Below are 24,523 nucleotides of genomic sequence, written 5' to 3'. Positions count from 1 at the left end.
CTTATAATGTAAATCATTCAGAATTTAGATTCTAAATTAAATAAGGTTTATTATGCTCCTGGTTAAGAAAAGAAGGTTATTGGCCGGGCGCGGTGGCTCATGCCTGTAATTCCAGCACTTTGGGAGGCCGAGACGGGCGGATCACAAGGTCAAGAGATTGAGACCGTCCTGACCAACATGGTGAAACCCCGTCTCTACTAAAAATACAAAAAATTAGCCGGGCGTGGTGGTGTGTGCCTGTAGTCCCAGCTACTTGGGAGGCTGAGGCAGGAGAATCGCTTGAAACCACCAGAAGGCGGAGGTTGCAGTGAGCCGAGATCACGTCACTGCACTCCAGCCTAAGCAACGAGAGTGAAACTCTGTCTCAAAAAAAAAAAAAAGAAAAGAAGATTATCATAGTTTTGTGGAAGAGCTAAGAAAACACACCCCTAATTTTATGGGGAGGCTATGTAGTGCAATGGAAAAGTACTTGAACTTTGGAGTAGCCCTGCCTTTGAATCTGGACTTTTCACTTATTGGCTGTGTGAATCCAGCTGCATAACCTATTACAAACTCAATTTCCTTTAGCTATACAGTTGGAAGAAACTTTATCTAAATTTGTATCTCAGGGGGTTTTTGTGATACTTAAATGAGATCCTCTATGCAGAAGCAGGGTGACAAGCAAGTACTTGGCATATGGTAACCGCACAGGAGATGGTAGTTATCAGAAAGAAGAGGTGTGTGAAAGCAGTCATCACCAGAGCTCTTGGCTAACTTTGTGAACTGCATGGGGTTGTTGAGTTTACCATCATTCTTTTTGGTTGTACCTTATTTATTTGAACACAGTTTTATTTCTTTCAGACTTGATACAACTATATCTGTTATCAGTTTCTCATGACTAAGGTGTGAATGAGACAACAGGCAAAGCTCATTTATGATATAGACCCAAGGTGGGCTGGAAAGTCTGGAATAAGCTGGAAAGGTCTTGATGGAACCTTTTGTGGGTGTTAGAAATGTTCTGTATCATTTTACCCTTTACATAGATTAGTATACTTTATCCATTCTGTGTATGTTACACTTTAATAAACATTTTTAAATGATTTGATAAGGATCACAAGACCTACCCATACCAAATCCGCTATTAAAGCAAGTTGATTTTATTTTTAATAAGCCTCACTGAATTTAATAAAGTTTTTTGTGAGAATTTAAAAATGGCATGTGGCTGGGCATGGTGGCCCATGCCTGTAATCCCAGCAATTTGGGAGTTTGAGACCAGCCCTGGCAACGTAATGAGACCCTGACTTAACAAAAAATTTAAAAAAATTAAAAAAAAAATTAGCTGGGTGTGGTGGTGCTTCCTATGGTCCCAGTTACTCAGGAAGTTGAGGTGGGAGGATCACTTGAGCCCAGGAGGTCAAGGATGCATGAGTCGTGGTCGTGCCACTGCACTCCAGCCTGGGCGACAGAGTGTCTCAAAAAATAAACAGGCTGGGCGTGGTGGCTCACGCCTGTAATCCCAGCACTTTGGGAGGCCAAGGCGGGCAGATCACGAGGTCAGGAGATCGAGACCATCCTGGCTAACACAGTGAAACCCTGTCTCTACTAAAAATGCAAAAAATTAGCCAGGCGTGGTGGCAGGTGCCTGTAGTCCCAGCTACTGGGGAGGCTGAGGCAGGAGAATGGCGTGAACCTGGGAGGCGGAGCTTGCAGTGAGCAGAGATCGCACCACTGCACTCCAGCCTGGGCAACAGAGCGAGACTCCGTCTCAAAAAAATAAACAAATAAGTAAATAAATAAAGAAACAAACTTACACAAGTACTTGGTCTACAGATGTTTGTTTAATCCACATTGAAAATCTGGAAGTTTTGCATAATCTGGATTTCTGGCTTGTGGAGAAGTCAGACGATCTGGCAGCAGTGAGCTGGAGCTGCATGTACCCACACCTAATGAGGCGTTCCCTCTCCAGTTTGCCTTGGGGCCCCACTGTTTCCTGTGATCCTACACCTGTTGCTTTGCTCATTTACTCCACCTGCCTGGTCTAGTCAGCATTTGAGTTTGCCAGCCTTGTAACACAAACACTGGTTGGCCAGTTATCTTCATCTCCAACCAACTGACAAAGCTATCTTTTCCAATGGAGAACTGGTTGATGATTTTTAATCCTAAACTGCGGAAGAGAATCGTTGTGTCTTACTCTTTGATATCTCCAGTCCATGGCAAGCATTCATGAAATGCTTGAGTGAATGAAAAACCCCACATGATGTGCTGACTGCTTGTTTGTACATATCTCCTGTTACATTTCTTTTCATGGCACATGGGTTTGTTAGTCCCACTGTGATTCAAACAGTCCTTTTCTACCATAGCACAAGATGCAGGCTTAGGAAAGCAAAAGGAAAAATGTTCTCTTCACTGTCAGTTTAAATCATGATTTGAAGCAGGTTTTATTATACCAAATTATCATCAGGCTAATTGCTTGACAACCTCTCTCGTTACTGCTGGCTGGCGCCATTCGACTGATCCCCTCTGCTGATAGCTGGCTGGGGGAGGCGTGGCATATCCTCACCAAGGAGAATTCTGCTACCTGGAAAAATACCCAAAGCTGCTAAGCATCATACATGCCATCTATGTCCCATTCCGAAGTTGCAGTAAATCCAATATGTGCAGTAGTGTTTAAGAGCATATGACTTGAAATCAGGTTGCCTGGCTTCAAATCCTATTACTACCACTTGTTTTGTGACCTTGGGCAAGTTTTTTTTTTTTTTTTTTTTGAGGTGGAATTTCGCTCTTGTTGCCCAGGCTAGAGTGTAATGGCGTGATCTTGGCTCACTGCAACTTCTGCCTCAGCCTCCCGAGTAGCTGGGAATACAGGAATGCGCCACCACACCTGGCTAATTTTGTATTTTTAGTAGAGATGGGGGTTCTCCATGTTGGTCAGGCTGGTCTCGAACACCGGATGTCAGGTGATCTGCTGGCCTCGGCCTCCCAAAGTGCTGGGATTACAGGCGTGAGCCACTGTACCCCGCCAACTTTGGGCAAGTTTTTAATCTCTCTGTGCTTGAGATTCTCCAGCTGGGAAAAGGCGATAATAACAGTAACTCCCTAGTGGAGTGGTTGAGGGAGTTAAAACAAAATATGTATAGTATTTAACATCCTGCCTGATGCCTAGTAAACACTCTACTAAGTACATATGTAAGTATATAAATGTAACTGCTGATATGTGCTTCTACCTTTCCAACTTATTCTTTTTTTTTTTTGAGAAGGAGTCTCGCTCTGTCGCCCAGGCTGGAGTGCAGTGGCGCGATCTCGGCTCACTGCAAGCTCCGCCTCCCGGGTTCACGCCATTCTCCTGCCTCAGCCTTCCGAGGAGCTGGGACTACAGGCGCCCGCCACCACGCCCGGCTAATTTTTTTTGTATTTTTAGTAGAGACGGGGTTTCACTGTGTTAGCCAGGATGGTCTCGATCTCCTGACCTCGTGATCCGCCCGCCTCGGCCTCCCAAAGTGCTGGGATTACTGGCGTGAGTCACCGCGCCCGGCCCTATTTATTCTTTATATTAGCTGTGGAATTGTCCCAGAGATTGAAATGAATCATTAATAATGCTAGTTTGTGTTCCACAATGATTTTTCTCCAAGAGGCTTTTTTTCATTCCTAAGAATAAATTGTGAACCCAAATGCAACTCTTTTACCTGCTATTCTTAGCACTAAATGGTAACTTGGTTTTCCCTGTCTGGGATGTTGGGACTTTGAAGGGATGATTGAGTTCAATGCCTTTAATTGCTACCTTCTGGCCAGTAACATTCTTGTGAAGAAATACCTTGGTTTCCCCAAAGAATTAAAAAATGTGGAAAGAGAGAAAAAGAAACAGGGGGATATGATTACTTTAGGCCAGCAGAAAAGAAGCAAAATTAAATTGAAAAAATGTGTTGATTCTCATCTGTAATTCCAGTCATTTTCATTTGTGTGCTTTTCGATTTCTGTGTCATAAGTGGTTTATGTCCTACAGTTATTATACTGGACAGGCATTGTATAATAATACTTTGGACTTAACTGACATCTTTTATGATACTAAGAAGCCTGGAGCCATTATCTCATCAAAATTGTTAAAGTTAGGGTGTCATCAGACTGGGATAAAAAATGATTGCCTGAGTGCAAAATGAGCATTGGGCTCAGCTGCTGTGTGTCTGCTTCCCTTACAGCATTTTCAAGGATCTGACTCTTTCAGACATACTTGGAGTTCAACAAATACAATTTCCCAGGAAATTAAATGAAAATGGGCTAGAAGGGAGAAACTGAGCTTATTGAGTTTCTATCTAGGCTCACTGCCCAGTTTTCTTTCAGCCTGAAACCTGTATGTGGGAATTTGCAGAGTTGGGCTAAACTAATCGTGAACCCCACGAAGTTCATTTACTGTCTAACACATCATCATCATCTTGGACCTGGTCTCTACCCTCGCCATTGATATTTATTATACAATCACTCTTCCTTCTAAAGATGCAGTGTGACTTCCAAAAGTGAGATGTACATACAGGACAGCTGTTCTACCTGAATCTTTTGCATATTTTGTAAAGTTTATTTATTAAGCACCTAATAAATGCCAGCCATTGCTCTAGGTGTTTAGAACTCAGCCATGATAAAAATCAAACACCTCTGTCTCATGGAGCTGACATTCTTGTGAGCAGAAGCAATAAATAACAAACACAATACATATGTAAATGAAACAGTGCGTTAGAAGTTGGTGAGTGCTCTTAGAAAAGAAAACCAGACCAAGAGTTCAAGAGTCTGTTTCTATCTCCCCCATTCATAAATTTCCTAAGTTCCTCCTGGGAGTTTAAATGCCTGTGCCCTACAGGCATGTAAACCTACCTTACACAGAAAATCAATCTACCTTACAACACCTAGAGAATAGTTTAACTGTTATGGACAGACCCAGAAATAAAAAAAAAAAATAAGCAAAGAAACCACAGTCTTCATTATTTTGTGCTGCTTTCCCACCATAGACCTTCATCTCTAATCCCGAACAAGCACCTCACAAGGCCATGTGCAAATCATTAAGGAAAAATACCAGCGGAAATCTGGTGTTCAGAAATCAAGGCTATTCATCTTGGTCTGCAGTTCATCAACAGAGTAACATAAAACTCTCCTGCCCTGGGCTTATAAAATGGCAATTAGGAGAAAACAGGATGTGCTTGAGCAGATGAACTACTAGCTTTGAGAGAAAAAAATAAAAGCACCATATTCAAACACTCATCTAGTTTATTCCTTTTTATCCTCTCTTCACCACAAATATTAAGACTAGGAAGACACTGAGTGATGTTCTGGACCAGGGGCCTCCTCCAAGTACGAGGAACAGAGCCTTAGACAATAAGTAACGTGTTCAAGGGCACGTGCCAATCAGTGGCAGAGCCAGAAGGGAAAGCAAAGTCCCCTCCCTTCTGGTCCAGTGTACAGCGGGGTCCACAGCTCTGCTTCCAGATTAGATCGCCATTACTTCTTCCAACAAGAATGGCCTAACCTTCTGCAACTGACTGCCAAAGAATCCGGGCAGGTAGACAGTGAGAAGTCAAGATGTTTGTGAAAGCGTTCCACATGAGGAACAGATGCATTTGTTTTTGATCACAGCTGAGTCTGAATGCTCTCTAGAACTCAGATGTAGAGAAAGGAGGAAATACAAGATGGGGCTGTGGGCAGGTCTTACCTGGGCTGGGGGAGCAGCGTGGTGTGGATGGTCTTCCTTCTAAATGAGGGGAGCTGGTGCACATTCCGGTGTAAAGAACATCCTATGCACCAGAGTCGTCTGCACTGACTCAGGACGGCATCATCTCCAGACTTGAGGACCCCCGAGCTCACCATCCTTCTGTCCATGAGTGGCCACCCAACCACCCAAGGGTGAAAGGTCATGCTCTATGCTGTCACCTCAGGTCATGATGAAGGTAGGAAGAGTGACCGTCCAGCCCATACCACCACAACTGGGTAACATTAGAGCTCTTCCTGTAGACCAAGCACTATGCTAAGTGCTTTTTCATAGCATCACCTTCAGTCCTCACATCAGATAGGTACCCATTTCAGAGGAGAGAAAACTGACGCTTGGAAAAGCTGAATAATTTGCCTGCAATCGCAAAGCTGGTGAATGCAAAGCCTTTATCTCAGAGGGTGGTGGTTGAAAGCATGGGCTCTGTGGTCAGATTGCTTAGGTGTACATTCCAGATCTGCTGCTTGCTGGCTGTAAAATGTTCAACAAGTTACTTCTCGAAGCCTCAGTTTCCACCTCTGTAAAGTTGGACTAATAATTATAATATTTACCTTATAGAATTGTGGTGATGATTAGAGAATGTAACATGGTATCTACTGACACGTAGTAACTACTAACTATGGGTCAACTGTAGGTTGGAACCACACGAAATTTCTATTGTAGTGGACCAAAAATTATCAAATATTGGCAATTTCATATGGTTCAATCTAGTATTACTAATAGGCATCCATTCTTTGTAAATATCAATGCTTTCCTTATTCATCTCATAATTTGTGAAAGGACAGGTGATTTAATTGCTTTTAACTTTTCCTTGTTTTAGTTCCCCTAAAGAGTGACATAGAGGCTGGGTGCGGCAGCTCACGCCTATAATCCCAGCACTTTGGGAGGCTGAGGCAGGCAGATCACCTGAGGTCAGGAGTTCAAAACCAGTCTGTCCAACATGGTGAAACCCCATCTCTACTAAAAAAAAAAAAAAACAAAAATTAGCCAGGCGTGGTGGCACATGCCTGTAATCCCAGCTACTTGGGAGGCTGAGGCAGGAGAATCTCTTGTATCTGGGAGGCAGAGGTTGCAGTGAGCTGAGATTGCCCCTCCGCTCCCCCCTGGCGCGAAAGTAAGACTCCATCTAAAAAAAAAAAAAAAAAAAGTCACATAGATTTCTTTTACTGTAACAACATAGCATCCATGAGGACTGTGTATGCAATATACACGGTTCCTGGAGCCAACAACCTGTTGAGGATGTTGTCACAGAGAATCTGGAGCAGAGTGGATCTGAAGTGAGCTTAAATTGGACAAAGCTGGACTATGAGGAAGTGACTGGTGACACAAATGAGTCCACTCCTGGCTCCTTTAAACTACTGTGAATGTTCTGCTCTTTTCGGGAATGGCGTTCCCATACTAGCCGGCTGATTGTGATAAACAAACGTCAAACATGACCATTCGTCATTCCACATAGTGGAGATGAGGAGTGGTCTGCAGCGGGAGGTTGTTAAATTTGACATATTCAAAATGAATTGCACGGCCTGGCTGCTCTTGAACTCTGGCTTGCTGGGAGTAGCCTATGATGGAAGGAAATTCCACTCTGTTGTGGCGTTTTGGGGAGGTTGCATGGTGGGGAGAGGAAAACATAAAGCTGAGATAAGAACTGTGCTTTCCTAAGAGAAAAGGAGGCTACTTTTGAACGAATGCATCTATGATGCCAGATCTAGTGGGAGGCTTCTCTTCTTTTGAAAGATGATTCTGTGCCCCAACCCATTCCTATCCCACATTTGCCTCAATTTCATTTCCTTAGATTTCACATTATAGAGATATAAATAACTCTGGAATTCAAGTGGAACATTCTGGAGAGACAGACATTCTAGTTAATACAGGAACAACCTTTCAATAAAATTAGTATCACCTTTGAAATGCAATGATAACTTTGAGGATGCTTCAGACTTTGTTGGTGTCTGGAATGATTACTACTGCTGGTAGAAAATAATGCCACTGTGAATTCAGAATTCTGTGTGTGTGTGGGGAGGGGGGCATGCTCCCTTTCTCTCTTCTTTCTTTCTATGCCTAAAAATAACCTGCAAATCTTGTTCAAATTCTTTTGCAAGGAAATTTATAAATTGTCTGTGTATTCTATAATTATTTTCCCATCATGATGGCTCTAAGGAAAATACATTTACATACCCATAAACTCAGACACTCTTGGAGTCCCACTTTCTTTCTGTGTGTGCTGTTCCTTTTCTCTCTCTCTCTCTTTGTGTCTATGGTTACTGTTAAGCTGACCCCTACAGTCTGGGGCAAATACCAAACTTGAATCAAGCACTACTTATCCATACAGCTGCGAAGGATTGCGGTTTCAGGGCCCCAGATGATAGATTTAAGTAAAGTCTCTAACTGGTTGGAGTTTAGGAAACCTGCTATGATTTCATCTACAAAGGTGGGCTGCATCGCACCCCATTGTGCTTAATTTTAAGTTGCAATGTGGTGTTGTTTTGTCTTTTTTTATAAGCAGCATCTTTATTGTAAATGATCTATTTTTATGTCTGTGGTGATTTTTATAATACTGAATTTCATTGTTGAGAACAATGACTGTAGAAAGATCTTTCTTTATTCTTCCTGCCTCTTCTCCCAGTGTCTGGAAGAAACTGTTGCTTGCAAAAAACATAGCTAATTAAAAATTGAACTTAATTAGCTACAAAGAAGCCCGACTCGGCAGGGCTGGGATGAAGGGCAGATAAAGCTGCCGACGCTGTGTTCTTCTTTACCTTCGCTTTAATGGTCTTCACAGCATGTCGTGTTTATGAGTCAGAGGACCCTAGAGCCACACTTGTTGGGGACGGGCAGGACACCACAGCACGACAGGCAGCTCCTGCGAGTGGCGGCGGGAATGCACGCCGGAGTCGGCGTGCCAGCGCGGTGGAAACCGGTTCTCAGGTTCTGGCCGAGTGGACTTCCCCTTACATCAGCGGGCCAGCTCCTGTCAGGCAGGCGGCCGGCGATTGGCCGGGAGGAGGCAGTCATTCAAACTGGCTTTTGTGTTTGGCTAATCAGGGCAGCCCAGGTTCCCAGCGGAGGTGCGTCTGTGGTGTCAGACACCTGTGTCTCAGCCCCGTCTTCCTCGGGCTGGCTCCTGCGGGTCCTTCCTGGGCCAGAACCGTCGTCTAGGCCACCTCCCTCAAGCCACCAAGCCCCCGCCGTGGGCCAGCCTTGGCCCAGTGTCACGCAGGACAGAAATGTCCAACAGATAACTGAGGACAATGGACCTGCCTGGGCATAGACTTCCTTAAGGTAAGTCCATTTTAAACCAGCGATTTCTCGATGACATTATTTCTCCGTCGATGTTGGCAGAAATGCCAGCATTGGGAAGGTAAACTCAAGAGAGGTAGGGAAGTTGTTCAAGTTAGGCCTTTGTAATGAAATCACCAAGGTTTTGGGCTGTCAGATATGCTGACAAAATATATAAAAGAATAAACAAAGATGTACATGGGGAGGAGAGAGCTTGACAAATGACTCTAGTCCTCTCAGGCAACGGGCACTTTTTCCTATTTGATGAGAAGCTCAAGTCATAACAGAGTAAAGTAACTTTTAGTTAAGGCCAACAAATATATATGCTAACTTGTATAATAAGACCAAGTCAGCCTGAACATCTTGGCTCCCTCCAATCATGCAACCTCAGGATTTATAGCCTAATTTTAATTATAACTTATTTTTAAAGCTATCTTTAACTTTCTCATTTGGGATATGAAGGCAGCTTTTCTTTTTTAGGTTTGTTCAACATGGGTGAATCAATGAATTGCACTTCAACAGCAAAATTGGATTGTATTGATTGGTTGGCTCACTCTTCTCATCCTTTATGTTTCAGAGAAGGTCGGATTATAAATGCAAGCACCTACATTTAAGCAACAGTTGAGATGCTTAAGAACGTGATTCCATGTGATTCTGATTAATCCTAAACTATGCTCTGATTTCATTTTACTTGTAAATCAATTGACACATACTTCAGGGACCATCCTGTCTTTTCTCTGGGGTTGCTGTCACCATATTTGTAACTTGAGGATTTAATAATTGAAGATTGATAAAAAAGACTGGTGGTTTGGGACTAGTATTTTCAACCTGTTTGTTTTGTTGTGATAGGAAGGAAATTAATTTTCCCTTGGATTAAAATTTTTTTCATTGAGAACATTCTGAAAATGGGTAAAGTTCTCTTTATAAATCTAAAGAGGTTCTGAGACTAGTTTTCCCACCTCATTAATTTCAAGGATGTAAACACCTTCATGAAAGGAAGGTGTTTATCAGTTCTCAATGATTCTGTTCAAGTGATAAACAGCAATAGGGCAAACAGGTCATTCAAAATCTGTGTTAATCATCCTCAAGTGTGTTTTTTCCTTCCAATGATTACAGCCAGTTGGAGTTTTCCATTTTTTTCAGCAGTTAGCTAAAGTGTCTTTATAAAAACATTTTCCTATAATAAGATAACACATTAGTACCATTTAATATAAACATAAAAGATACTGCTTTGATGAATGAAAGCACCAGAAATGGCATTACCCATCAGATGAAATATGATCATCACACAAGTCTACAGCAATCACTTAAAAATATAATGTATATGCAAGTGATTTTAAAATATGGATCCATAGGTAGGTAGAGACAGTGAATTTATAAATGTTGAAGGAGTTAAAGAGAAATGAACATTGGAAAGCTAAATAGATATTGAACATTTTATATTTCAGAAATCTACCTTCACTTATGAATTACAACCTAGAGAATATATAAATCAAAGGTAATTTCCTGAGTTAAGTATAAGTCATTTTTTGTATGGAGAGGGATAAATACCCTAATCTTATTCCCTAATCTTAGCCCTAATCATTGTCTTCCATAAAAACCCCAGTATCCTAAAAAGGTACAGAAAGGAAGAAGAGAGAGCTGGTTGAAAAACTTCTTAACAATACTTAAAAAGTAAACAAGGTCACAAGCCCCACGTTTCATATTAAGAGTGTAGAAAGCCCTTGTTCATGTCTGCAGAGTACCAGGGCACTCCAAATATGTAATTTAACACATTCACTAATAACTATGATAAATAGATATTTTATTCCAAGAACAATATCATTAGAGAGTTAGATTGGAGGGCAAGGGGATTAAGTATCTTAAGTTTATTGTTTCCCGAGTGACCATTTTTAAAAGCCTCCTTCCAGGAACTGTGGAATGCCTGCCAGGCTCCCTGACTGCTGTCTGGTGAGGGTCCCTACTGGTGCTGTGGACAGCACAACACACAATGGGGCACAAGAAAGCCACGCAGCCTCCCCCTCCTAGATACACACTGTGCACCCCCTTGGCTCTGCTTGGAAGGTTCAGCTCTGCAAATGGAAGGTTGCAAACATCAGACACCTTCCTCTCTCTGTTTCTGTCTCTCTCCCCTTCTTCTCCCCACAGTGTCCAGCCTTGGCCCCTGACTTTTCCTGGGGTTGGGGAGGCCTGTAGGTTCAGAAGCTGAACAGCTGGGTGAAGACCTCCCTTAGCTCAATGTGCTCTGGCCATAGGGAGCAGACAAGCAAGCTGAGTTTGGGTAGCCCTAGATACATGGAAAAAGAAACAGCTTCCTCACCTCCACCCTTCCATAGATGACTTCATTAAAATGTCGCTGGTTAATAGGGAAAAGGTAGCACTCCTTGTTAGGCCAAACCCCTAAAAGGCATGTTTTTTAGAAAACAAAAAATAAATCCCCAGCAGTCTTAATGATCACATTTTGGTGACAGGTGGGAAGGTATACTTTCATACAAATAGATGATTTTGGAAGGCATGAACCTAAGCTGTCTCACACCATTTTGCTTCTTAGTTCAACTGACTGGTTTAAAAAATGAAACCCAAATGATAGCCACGGAGCGGTATGGGTGGCATATCATCTGATCCTATTGAGATAAAAGCTCTCAACAAACTTGTGTGAACCAAAACTGATAGAATGAGTGATGTTCCATGAGTGATCAAGAGACTCCTAGCTGGGTGCGGTGGCTCACGCCTGTAATCCCAGCACTTTGGGAGGCCGAGGCGGGCGGATCACCTGAGGTCGGGAGTTTGAGACCAGCCTGACCAACATGGAGAAACCCCGTCTCTACTAAAAATACAAAATTAGCCAGGTGTGGTGGCGCATGCCTGTAATCCCAGCTACTCGGGAAGCTGAGACAGGAGAATCGCTTGAACCCAGAAGGCAGAGGTTGCAGTGAGCTGAGATTGTGCTATTGCACTCCAGCTTGGGTGATAAGAGTGAAACTCCATCTAAAAAAAAAAAAAAAAAAAAAAGACTCCTGGCATCAGTCACTGAAGGAGGACTTTGCTTCTGCACTGGAAGCCTGGCTTTAAAGCAAAAACTCTGGTGTTGGAATGTAAATGAGCCCCACCCTGGGAAGCTATGGCTGCTCAGAAACACTTGGTTTTTTCCAAGTACCAAAGTTCCCTAGTAAGCAGCAGAGCTACTAGTAGACTCAGCCCACTAAAACCTGTGTTCCGCATTGCCCATCAGCCCTCCAGGGGCGGGGGTCCCAGCAATCAGCCTCTGAAGGGAATCTCCAAGTTCTTCCCTTATCTTTACTCTCATAGCAGTGGAGGCACGGTCTCAGTGACCTGATATTTACGCATTTATTTCTCAGTTGTTTATTAATCATGGATCACTAGTTCTTCCATCTGAGGTAGGTCATGTATCATTATCCTAGTGTGGAAGAGAGCGAGAAAAAGAATGAAATGGAAGAATTTGTCCGACACTACCAAGAAGTTAGTGAGAAATTAGAACCTCAAATACCATGCGGTTCTCCTTCCCTTTTTGTCTTTCTGTCAAAAGGGAAATCAGGGATCCTTAAACCTTTCCCTGAGCAGTTCTCTCTGGGCACTAAAATGTTCTCTTAACTGGATCACTCTGTGACTGAAAGAAAGAGCGTTAAAACAATGAAATGAATTGGGTGTGTGCTCACCTGAACAACTCAAAACCCCAGCGGGTTGCTGGTAAATTTTCCTGAAGCCTAAACTGAAGACAGCACCCTCTCTCCTCTGGCTTTTTCCTGGAAAGACCTGATCATTTAGTTTATAACAAATTTCAACCCTGGCCCCTTGACCAGGGAGGCCAGTTGCGGGTGAGCCGTCTGAAGGTGGCTGGCCTGCATTGCCTCCGAAGGTATTTCAGGAATGTTAATGGTATGCCTGAGTGGAGGCCTCAGAGCTCTGAGCTCAGGCCTGAGAACTGTTCTTGTGGCCATCTGTTGTGGCCCAGGAAGTCTCATAGCAACAGCTTCTCAAGAATGGTGCTTTTTTTTTTTTTTTTTTTAATTAAAATTAACTCACACAAAACCAAAAAACTGCTCCACTGCTCAAGAAGAATCAGGACAGCATTCAGATTTTTTCTACAGGGTGATGAGCTTTTAAGGAAGAAAAGCCCCCGCATCCTTCATTCCTGTTCTTTAAATGAGCAATTTGTACTTGGTGTTGAGGTCTTAATTTTTTTTTTTTTCTCCCCCGGGGTAGAATTCTTTTTTTTGGAAAAGAATGGAGGTGAAAACAAGTTTCCAAGGCTGTGGAGAAAATAGTCAACAAAAATATGGTTAAGAAAAAAGTGGTCAGTTTTTTTATTTTCTTGGTATTTGTTGCTCTTAGCGATCCTGTCAGCAGCTGCATTTTTTCCCCCTCTGTAATGTGAGCTTTATATGCCTGGCTATTTAGTTAGTGAAATGAACTTCAGACAAAGACACTAATTTTACTATGATGATGTATGCCCTCCGGTATGAATCTCTTGAATCTGTGCAACAGCTGACCTCAGAAAAAGAGGTAGAGAAGGTAATAATTGTAGTTCTATATTTTTTCATTGATGAGACATTAAGTTAGTCATTTACAAAAACTGAGGTTTTTCCTCAGGATAGAAGACACTGTAAAATGATAAATACATGAAGCCTGGGCAGGCATGCCAGACAGAGACAAAAGAATTCTATTCTGTTCCACATTGTACCCCTTACCAGGCTATTTCAGGAAGGCACACAGCCTGTCAGAGCATAGTGCCTCATCTGCAAATCTGATTCCTGCATTGTTAAGGAGGTTAAATATAATCACCTAAAAGGAACTTGGGAAAAGATCCTTGAATCTGAATGGCGTCTGTAAAGAAGTATTATACACTGTCATTCTTGCTGTGGCACAACCCTGGGAAAACATTTTCATGAGAACTTTTAGATCTCCTTCACTTTTTAGTTTGGCACATTTCCCTCAAGTTTTGTGACATGAAATTTCCCAGAAGAGTTGCAAAATATTCCAAGTGATTTTTGACTATTATTACATAATTCCTGAATATGCAACACACTTGGAATACTTCCTCATATTCTTGATTGGTAGTGTGTATTGCTACTTATGTATTATTCAGATGTAATACATTGCCCTTAGTAATGGCGCCAACCTACCCAGAAAGGGATATGTACTTCAAGTTTTGTTTCTGAAACACAGGTTCCTAATGACGTTTTTCTTTCTATAAGGGCCTGACTTGTACCCTCTTTGTGCATATTGCCTCCCATATAAAATATAACCACCACATATTTATGAAGTGCCTACCATGTATCAGCTGGGTTTCTAGGTACCGAGTTTGGAGCTGTGAACAAAAGTAGACAAAAATTCTGGCACACATTCTAATCAAGTGACACAGGTAACAAGTCAGATAACACAAAAATAAGTCAATTGTATTCTAGGCTAGAAAATGATAACTGCTATGGAAAATACATAAAGCAGAGAAGTACGTCATATAATGGCAGAGAGGGTATTGCAATTTTCTAGGGGGTGGTGGGAGGACCTGCTAAGAAGATGATATTTATTTATTTATTTTTTTTTTTTTTTTTGAGACGGAGTCTCGCTCTGTCACCCAGGCTGGAGTGCAGTGGCGCAATCTCGGCTCACTGCAAGCTCCGCCTCCCGGGTTCACGCCATTCTCCTGCCTCAGCCTCTCCCAGTAGCTGGGACTACAGGTGCCCGCCACCACGCCCGGCTAATTTTTTTGTATTTTTAGTGGAGATGGGGTTTCACCGTGGTCTCAATCTCCTGACCTCATGATCCACCTGCCTCAGCCTCCCAAAGTGCTGGGATTACAAGCGTGAGCCACCGTGCCCGGCAGAAGATGATATTTAAAAGAAAACTTGAAAGAGGGGAGAAAATGAGCCTTGAAGGTTACCTAGGGAGCGTTGCTGACAGAGAGAAGAGCATATGCAAAGGCCCTGGGGCAAACATGTTTGAGAAAGAGCTGGGAGGCCAGTGTGGGTGGAGCAGAATGTGGCAGGGGCCGAGAGACAGAGTGGGTCACTGGGAGGCAGTTAGCTTTTACTCTGAAAAAATCCTAGGAGAACTTGCTTCACAGAGCAGTTGTGAGCATTAAATGAAATAATTTGTGTAAAGCCTTCTATAGAGTGCCTAGCACACAGAAAATCTTCTGTACTTGTTAGCTGTCATCCATTTGCTTATTATTACCACTGTGTAGTCTAGGATTTAAGGATGGAATGATGTGAGCACACAGCACAGAGCTTTCTTCTGATCAAAGTTAATTGTTTCTTATGAGAATTAAACTCCCAACCTTGGCCTCTTAAATATTAAATTCTATCAGCTAAGAAGGTTCCAAGTCTATATCGTCACACATACAGAGAAAAAAAGCTTGCTTTTAAAAAACTGGCCCTGATTAAGCTAAATCATTGTTTCCATTTTGAAAGTACCAAGTCCATGCTCTCTAAGGACAGGTGTATTTTGAGACATTTGGTTCCAATTTCAGCTACAAAAGTCTTGTTGAATTCCACTGAATTCACATGATCTCACAATGTACTCATGTTTGAGTTTTGATATCAATTCCCTTTTCTAGGCGGCAGGAGTCGAGGTAGGGAGGAGCATATTGCAGATATAATGAAAATAAGGAGTCAATGTGCTTTTCTTCTCCCCACAGTCCAGAAGCAAGATTACCTTTCAAGGCACTTCAGGGACCCTTTCTCAAAATGATCTTCCTGGTCACCCCTTTGAATGTCTAGATTATGTAGATCTCCTCCTTTGAAGCTGAGGGACTTGGGTCATAACTTATGTCGAGTGATGACTAGCTCAGGAAATTAGAACAAGACAGGGAATCCTTTTCTCCAAGCATATGAAGGCCATCGTTTAGAGTCAGGGATATCCTTGCTCCAGAACCACCGTAAGTGACTTGGGAGCAACAAAAGGAATTATTGATGATAACTAGAGATGCTCAACAAATGAAAAGATCTGTCTAAAAATGTGTGCCTTCATCATTGGAAATGCTTCAGGAGAGGCTGATTAATCAATCAATAGTCAGAGGGGTTTGAGTTTATCCACATGATAATCCCTTTGGGGTTAAGAAATAACCCCTAGAGGATTTGGCATCCTACCAGAGATCATGTAATTAACGACCCAGAAAGGTACCATGTTTTTACCTCTTCAACCCAAAGACAATAAAGAACACAGATGATGTAATTTAATATAAATCTGAAAGAATGATAAAACCACCCACGATGACTGGCCCTGTTATTTATTTAGTTGGTCAAGTTCTAATCTTTTGGCTTCACAAGTTCCACTATTTTTGATGACATGTGTTGTATATTTTTAATTGTAGATCAGTAGTCTTTATGGCATTCCTCTAATTACTTTTTTTTTTTTTTTTTTGAAACGGAGTCTCGCTCTGTCGCCCAGGCTGGAGTGCAGTGGCGCAATCTCAGCTCACTGCAAGCTCCGCCTCCCGGGTTCACGCCATTCTCCTGCCTCAGCCTCTCTGAATAGCTGGGACTACAGGCGCCCGCCACCACGCCCGGCTAATTTTTTATATTTTTAGTAGAGATGGGGTTTCACCATGGTCTCGATCTCTTGGCCTCGTGATCCGCCCGCCTCGGCCTCCCAAAGTGTTGGGATTACAAGCGTGAGCCACCGCGCCCAGCCATTCTTCTAATTACTAAGCAATGTAAACTCTTTTTAAAAATTTGGGTGAGAGCTTGACTTCTAAGATCCCTTCCAAATTTGTGCTTCTGCTTCATCTTTCCAAGATCTGCTTATTAAAAACCAAATTCTTCAGGAAAAGTCACCTTAAATTCTCTTTAGCTGACGCCTTAGTTTAGGAATTCTGAGAGCCAGAAGCAACTGATTGTAGAAACCCTATTTCACTTAGGGGCAGTGGCTAGGGGAGTCATCTTCCTGCAGTGTCACCCTGGTCCTGGTGCCCAGAACCCCAGTTCCCAACACTGATAATGCTGTGTTCCTGTCTGCAGTTTCCAATGTTGTCACATCGCTACTGCTGGCTGCCAGGTTGCTCGGTTACAGTCAGTGGGCAGAGTGGACTGGAGCTCTTTTTTCTTTTGGAAAAACATTTCTGCAGTACTTATTACATTCTCAGTGATTTGCAAAAATGCTATCTCTCTTAACCCAATGACAGAGCTACAGTTTTTGTTCCCATTTAACAGGTTAAACAATCGAGATACAGGGAACTAATGCAAAGTCACACAGTGACAGGGACTTGAACCCAGGTCATCTGTCAACAGAGTCTGTGCTCTTAGCTGCTACATTGGATTTCTCATCCACAAAATGTCTAATCCTATGTGCTCTTTTTATTTGTTGTAGCTCTCCTGTTGATTTAGAGGGAAAACTGATATGGCGTATTATTACACTTTATTGCCCTCCGTGAGGGCAGAGAACATTACCTATTGATACCAGTGCCTAGTGTAGCGCCTGGTGCATGCAGATACTCAAATATTTGTTGACTGAGTGAGGGAGTGAGGGTGTGGCATGAATAAACAATAGTAAGGCCATAGAAATGCCGTCCTAGTCTCGAGTCACAGAGACGTATGTAATCGCAGGATGTCACTTACATAAAACCTTTAACTTTGAAAAGTTAAAAATCATAAAATTAGAGGTGAGGACATCATGGGACAATTACAGTGTTTGAACCAGTGTCAACAATTTCATCCCTTGTTAGGTACTCATTCATAGTTTAATTAATAAATCACATTGCATTGGAAGTGTAGCTCCAAAGGACCCTGATGTCAGACTAACACCTGCTATGTGACAACTGGGGAGGGAACAGGGAACCATTGGAACGCCATGAATTCCACTAAATCAGGGCTTTACTGTGTGATCTGGATTTGGTGCATTTAACAAATGGACATTGAGACTCACAGATTTGTTATGGAGTAGAGAAAGGAAGCCTGAATCTTGACAATGCCAGTATCTAAGGGAACATTTGGGTGCATTGAACATAAACCCACTAAGACCAACTCAAATAAAAAGAGATGAAGAGATCAAGATATGAAGGAAGCTTGTGAAATCCAACTAGAGGAAGCCAGGAACACCTCAACGTTAACCTAGTGGTGAAAAGCTCTTAGAGTCAGAAGGCCTGCGTGTGAGTTCCCACCTTGGCATTGCTGAATTTGTGACCTTGGATAAGTTACCAAATATTTCTCAACCTCATTTACTTGTCTAAAAAGAGGGAATAATCAAAGTTTCTACTTTGTTGTGTTGTTGTGTAGTTTCAGTGAGATAATACATATAAAGCACTCGGAACACTGCCTGACACGTAATAGGAACTCAGTAACCATTAACTCTTATTATTATTTAGAAAGTAGGCAGCTATTCACTTTCTTTTTGGATTATATAGTTGTTCATTTCAGCTGACTTTGAACATCAGTTCCATTGCTCTGCCTGCAGACTGGCTTTCTGAAAGACATGGTGCCAGGGTTAATTTAATGGCATAATGATGTCATCAAAGCTCCAGGTTTGTCTGTATTTTCATTCTGCCACACTTAGCATGATGATTTTCTTCCTTACGTTTGTTCCTCATGGTTGCAAGGTGTTTGCTGCAGCTCCAGGCATCACGTCCTCACAGAGTCTTGTCCAAACAAGGGAAGGAGTTCTAGTTTTGTGTATTTCATCAAGAATGAGAAATACTTTTTCAAAAATTCTCCTGCAAACTCTCTTTTTTTAGGAGTCAGATCTCATTAGTTAGGCTTATGTCCTATATCCTTGTCTACACTAGTAACTGGCAGGGAGTCAGATTACCATGAATAGTATAGACCAGGCATGGTTAATCCCTTAGCGTGGTGAAGGAGCTGCCTTTCTGAGCACATCATTATCTGATGCTGCAATGGAATCAAAATTATACTTGTGGAGTAAAACAGGGGACAGTAACCATTGAGTAAACAATTATGAAGGCCTGTTTTAGATAAGCAAGTGTCTAAGCCAGGCAAATCAGAGTGTTTCTTTGGAATTTTATCTTTTTGTACATGGAGTCTAAGAGGAGGCAGAACTCTTGCAGTTGTTAATCTGGGATAAGGTAAACCTGAAGTTCTCTGCTCTGTGGTTGTTTTCTGTGTACTTTACCCCCACATGCACACACACTGAATCCTATTGCAAAGATAAAAGTGAGGTCTTTTTTTTCACCTTGCTCTCTCTGTCTATATACTGTCATGCACCCCATAATAATTTGGGTCAATGATGGACCCCATGCATGACAGTGGTTCCATAAACTGATAATGGAGCATACACAGAAGTGATATACAGTACTTGACATTATCCCTGCAGATCAAGTAGGGAAAATGTTTGATATTCAGTAATGTGCTGGGACATTTTCATATGAAAAAATAGAGAGCCAGGTGTGGTGGCTTGTGCCTATGATCCCAGCTACGTGGGAGTTAGAGGCAAGAGGATGGCTTGAGCCTGGGAGGTAGAGGCTACAGTGAGCTGTGATCACACCACTGTACTCCAGCCTGGGCAACAGAGCAAGACCCTGTCTCTAAAAAGAAAAGCAAAAGATGTTGTGTATAACATCTAGGTTTGTATAAATGCTGTCTACGATGTTTGTATGATGAAATTGCCTAATCAGGCATTTCTTGTCACATATCCCCATCATTCAGCAACGCATAACTGTGTCTAGATGTATAGGTAGATAGATAGGCACAGAGAAGCACACACACACACACACACACACACACACACTCCAATGGATGCTGCCTCTCCCACGGAAGAACCTGACAATAATTTCCAGTCCCTGAGGCCATCTCCATCCCTGGCCTTCCCAAGAAATTCCCATTTTTGCTTGATTTTCTCTGTGGGTTCAGTGTCACTGTGTCGTTTGCAACAACAATAACAAAATCCCATCAGAAGCATTCTCCTAAGCTTCTGGGATTCTGTCCCCCACATCTACTAGTGTGTGGCCCTGGCTCACCCCAGAGCCATCACTGGGCTCTACCCCATGTGCCCCACAGCTCCAGAGCCTTATCACCTGATACACTCAGCCTCGCTCCAGCACCAGGTCGCACCAGCCACAATGTGAACAGCTCTGCCTATAGCTGAGGAAGAGCTGGTCTAGCCTCACCCCTTCAACTGGGGCTTGATCAGGACCTGCTCTCCTAGAAAAACGGCAACGGAGAGACAGTAACCTCTGTCTCTGGTAAAAGGGTGTAATATCTGCCAAGTCTTTCCTAAAGAGACTCAGCAAAAGAGACCACCCTACCGACAAGTACATGTTTCATAAATAAAATGACTTTATTTCAGATATACAAGTGCCTTTGACAGGGAGTTTAAATCTGGTGGCTGTATTCCTTTTGGCCTGACTTAAATAGGAGAAGAGAATTGTGGATTCCTATCAGTGGAAAATTAGTAAAGGATTCGAGGAGTGAGTGACTAGGAGAGTAGAATGAAGTCATAGACAAAATCAGTGTGGCCATCGGGGCAGGCCAATTGGACTAACGAGAAAAATCCCTTGGAAGGTGGAAATATGAGACGTTGAGACTGTCATTCAGAAAGTATGGATAGATCTTTTTTTAATGTTTATTTTTACTATTTTATTATGAAAGTGGTGTAAACATTTGTGAAAGTAGAGAGTCCCACAAATTCCCACGCACCCACCCTCCAGCTGGATGGCTCTTGTTAAGTAGAACGAGACAGGGAGGAGGAGAAGATGAAAGAAAGGAGCAGGATCCAGTGAAGGACAAAATGTTCAGTGACAGATCTATTAGTGAACTTGTCAAGAGGGGACAGGAAGCTGAAATCCAAGATGTTTATTCTTCTTAATCATAGGTTAATGAAATAATTGCTAAATGAGATCTGGCTTCTAGCGATTTGAGTAGGGATTATATAACTTGAGGAAGCAGATCCCGTGGTGTAATCTCCAAATTGCTGGGTGTGGGGGAACCAAAAGGCCCCCATCTAACATGGTGACAAGGCTAAGACAGCAAGAGTCGTGTTTGTTTGTTTGGCATTTAGCAACTATTTGGCTATAATCTCCCAGGCACTGTGCTAGGCTTTGTGAGTATGCAAATCTGAAGGAACAGGTTCTTGCTTTCAGAGAATGCAGCATCTACTGGTGAAAGTGGATGAGAAAAATCTATGATTTTTTTTTTTTTTTTTTTTTTTTTTGAGATGGAGTCTTGCTCTGTCACCCAGGCTGGGGTGCAGTAGCGTGATCTCGGCTCACTGCAAGCTCTGCCTCCTGGGTTCATGCCATTCTCCTGCCTCTGCCTCCCGAGTAGCTGGGACTACAGGCACCCACCACCACGCCCGGGGAATTTTTTATATTTTTAGTAGAGACAGGGTTTCACCGTGTTAGCTAGGATGGTCTCGATCTACTGACCTCGTGATCAGCCCGCCTTGGCCTCCCAAAGTGCTGGGATTACAGGCATAAGCCACTGCGCCCAGCCGAAAAATCTATGATTATAACAGTCATGCTATGATGAAGCTTTTCTGGTAGCATAGAAAGATGAAAGCTTCTTGTAGGAGGAAGACTGTCTTGATCTCTGGAAAGATGAACAGGTGTTTGGTAGATGGATTTAGTGAGTGAAGACATTCTAGCTAGACAAAGTAGCTTACACAAAGGCAGAGAGGTACTCAAACAGAACGTTAAGTCAGGGCTGCAGGGCTGATGGCACACTTGTGACCTGCTAAAAGACAAGGTGGAGATGGGGTAAGGGTGGCCAGGAAGTGGGCAGCAGGGGCTAAAATTCAGCCTGTGCTTCGCCCCCTGGTGCAGCTGTATCCACCTGGAGGAGATGTCTTTTTCTGGTTTGACAAGGGGCCACATGGGCAGGGGGTAGCCCTGTCTGAGTGTATTTAGTATTCTTTGACTAAAGAGTGTATGTGAGGATGCTCATGAGTTTGAACAGAACCCAGAAAGGTGATGGGACATTAATAAATAATTAAAAGGCAGAGTAGTGACAAAATCAGACTTGTGCTTATGAAAGACCATTCTGGCTGCATTTTGGGAGGTGGTTTCCAAGATGTTAAGTCTGAAGGAAAAGAAACTAGTGAGAAAACGCTGGTCCAGGTGAAAAATAATGGGGGCCTGAATGACAGCTGTGGGAGGGGAAGGAAAGGAAGTGGTGCATTGAATATCCAGAAGGTACAGCAGGTAGACTTGGTGACGGGCTGGCTGCTTGGGTGCAGAGGTGCAAGGTGAGGAGGATGACTCCTAGGGTTTTAGCTTTAGCAGCTCAGTGGGAGATTATCACATCCCTGTAAAGATCAGTAAACCCAAGAACTTTGCCATAGTGTGTGCTGAGGTGTTACCTGTTGAATAATACCAATAGAAGCGTTCTTTATATAATCACGGTGGTTAAAGATTAAAAGGAGGGCTTCAGTAGTAGCTTTTGAGACAGAGGAAAAACACCTTGATCCTGAGTTGTGTTCAGAGAATGAGCAATTGATATGAAAGGCAACGGTAGAATGTTTTGCGTTGTGATCCCCTTCAAGCACAGCAAAATCCCCTGTAGTGGATAATCTGCCCATTCAAGATAGGTCAGAGAGCAATGCCCAGCTGCAGAAAGCTGGTTCATCTCCTTTATTCTTCCTTTCAAGATGAAAATAATATAAATCTAGGGTATCTTAGACCCTTTCTCATTGTTTTTGGAGAAAGCAGTTTTTTGTTTTGTTTCTGATGGTGGACACGGCAGCAGCATTCTTTCTGTCTCCCTGTGCTTATCATGACGGTGTCCTAGCATAGGCTTTGAAGTTGAATGGTCCTGGGTTTGAATTCCTAGTTCATCACCATCTGTCACTTTGGGCAGAATACTTATCTCTGTGAACCTCATCTGTAAAATGTAAGGAAATACAGTTTCCTCATGGAGCTGTTATGAGGGTTAAGGGACAAGGAAAGTGGCGTGCTTGGCATAGGACCTGCAGGCCACATGCTGGTCACAAGTGGTGGCTGTGGAAATGGGCTTTGTTGGTGCTACTGTACTTGTTATTAATGCCAGTGTTCAGATATCAAGAAAAGATATGACACCTGGAATCCCAGCACTTTAGGAGGCCGAGGTGGGAGGGTTGCTTGAGGCCAGGACAACATAGCGGACCCTATCTCTACAAAAACATTTTTTTTTTTTTAATTAGCCAGGTGTGGTGGCACAAGCCTGTTAGTCCCAGCTACTCAGGAGGCTGAGGTGGGAAGATGGCTTGAGTCCAGGAGGTCAAGGCTGCAGTGAGCCATGATTGTGCCACTGTACTCCAGCCTGGGTGACAGAGTGAGACCCTGTTTCAAAAAAAAAAAAAAAACAAAAAACCAAAAAATAAAAAAAACTGACTTGCTTTTGCAGCCTTTGATTATTCCTTGGGCCTGCATCTATTAGATGCTGACTGTATATCACGTTGCCTTCTTTATGGGTTAACCTGAGGAGAAAGAGTTCCATGCCACGTGAGTCAAAGAGCAGGTTGTATACATGGCTTGCCCCTTCCTGATGTGTCTTGAGATACTGTGCTGATTATGCTTGGGATAGAGAAGCATACCATTAGACTACTGAAATCACTGGAAAGGCCAGGCGTGGTGGCTGACGCCTGTAATCCCAGCACTTTGGGAGGCCGAGGCAGGCGGATCACGAGGTCGTGAGATCAAGACCATCCTGGCCAACATGGTGAAACCCTGTCTCTACTAAAAATGCAGAAATTAGCTGGGCGTGGTAGCACGCGCCTGTAGTCCCAGCTACTCAGGAGGCTGAGGCAGGAGAATTGCTTGAACCCGAGAGGCAGAGGTTGCAGTGAGCCGAGATCATGCCACTGCACTCCAGCCTGGCGACAGAGCGAAACTCCGTCTCAAATAAAATAAAATAAAATAAAATAAAATAAAAATAAATAAATAAAAAAATGAAATCACTGGAAAGAAAGCAGAAAACTGTGGTACTTTCAGCTTTCACATGATCAAGGTGTTTTCCTAGGATACAATAGGCCACTGAAGCTACACTTGATATTACATTAATAATTCAATAAAGCACATTAATTAACTACCAGCCCATGGCTTCAGCAGCTAATAGCACCTAAAGAAAATGTACTTCAACTTTCTTATCAAGAAATGGTCTTGATAAGACACCAGGTGACTGTAACTTTGGTCATTGCTCTGGAATGTTCCTGATGGTGCTGCCAGTTTTCATTGCCCATAGGTGTAATATGGAAATTTTTATAAATGCTCTCATTTAACGCTTTTACAAATTAACAACGTTTTTACATTGTATTGTAACTGAAAACAAACGAGTATTTTTCTTATCTCACCTGTAGAAAAGGGAGTGGTGAGAATTCAGGAGTTAATATTGTAAAAATACCTGAGATAAGAAATACATGTTTAAGTATTACTGGTTTTGATTGCCACTGAATCCTCATGAAGCAACCATGAAAATCAAACAGAATCAGTGGCTAGGAAAAGTAGAAAGTCTGTATTTTTATACTACTCTAAAATCTATTAGGTTGGTGCAAAAGTAATTACAGTTTTTGCAATTACTTTAACGGCAAAAGCCACAATTACTTCTGCACCATCCCATGCCTTTGAGAAGGAAGAGAAGT

This window comes from Hylobates moloch, unplaced genomic scaffold (genome assembly GCF_009828535.3).
Source record: "Hylobates moloch isolate HMO894 unplaced genomic scaffold, HMol_V3 SCAFFOLD_2, whole genome shotgun sequence".
Classification (NCBI taxonomy): domain Eukaryota; kingdom Metazoa; phylum Chordata; class Mammalia; order Primates; family Hylobatidae; genus Hylobates; species Hylobates moloch.
Note: the sequence above shows the minus strand (reverse complement) of the source record.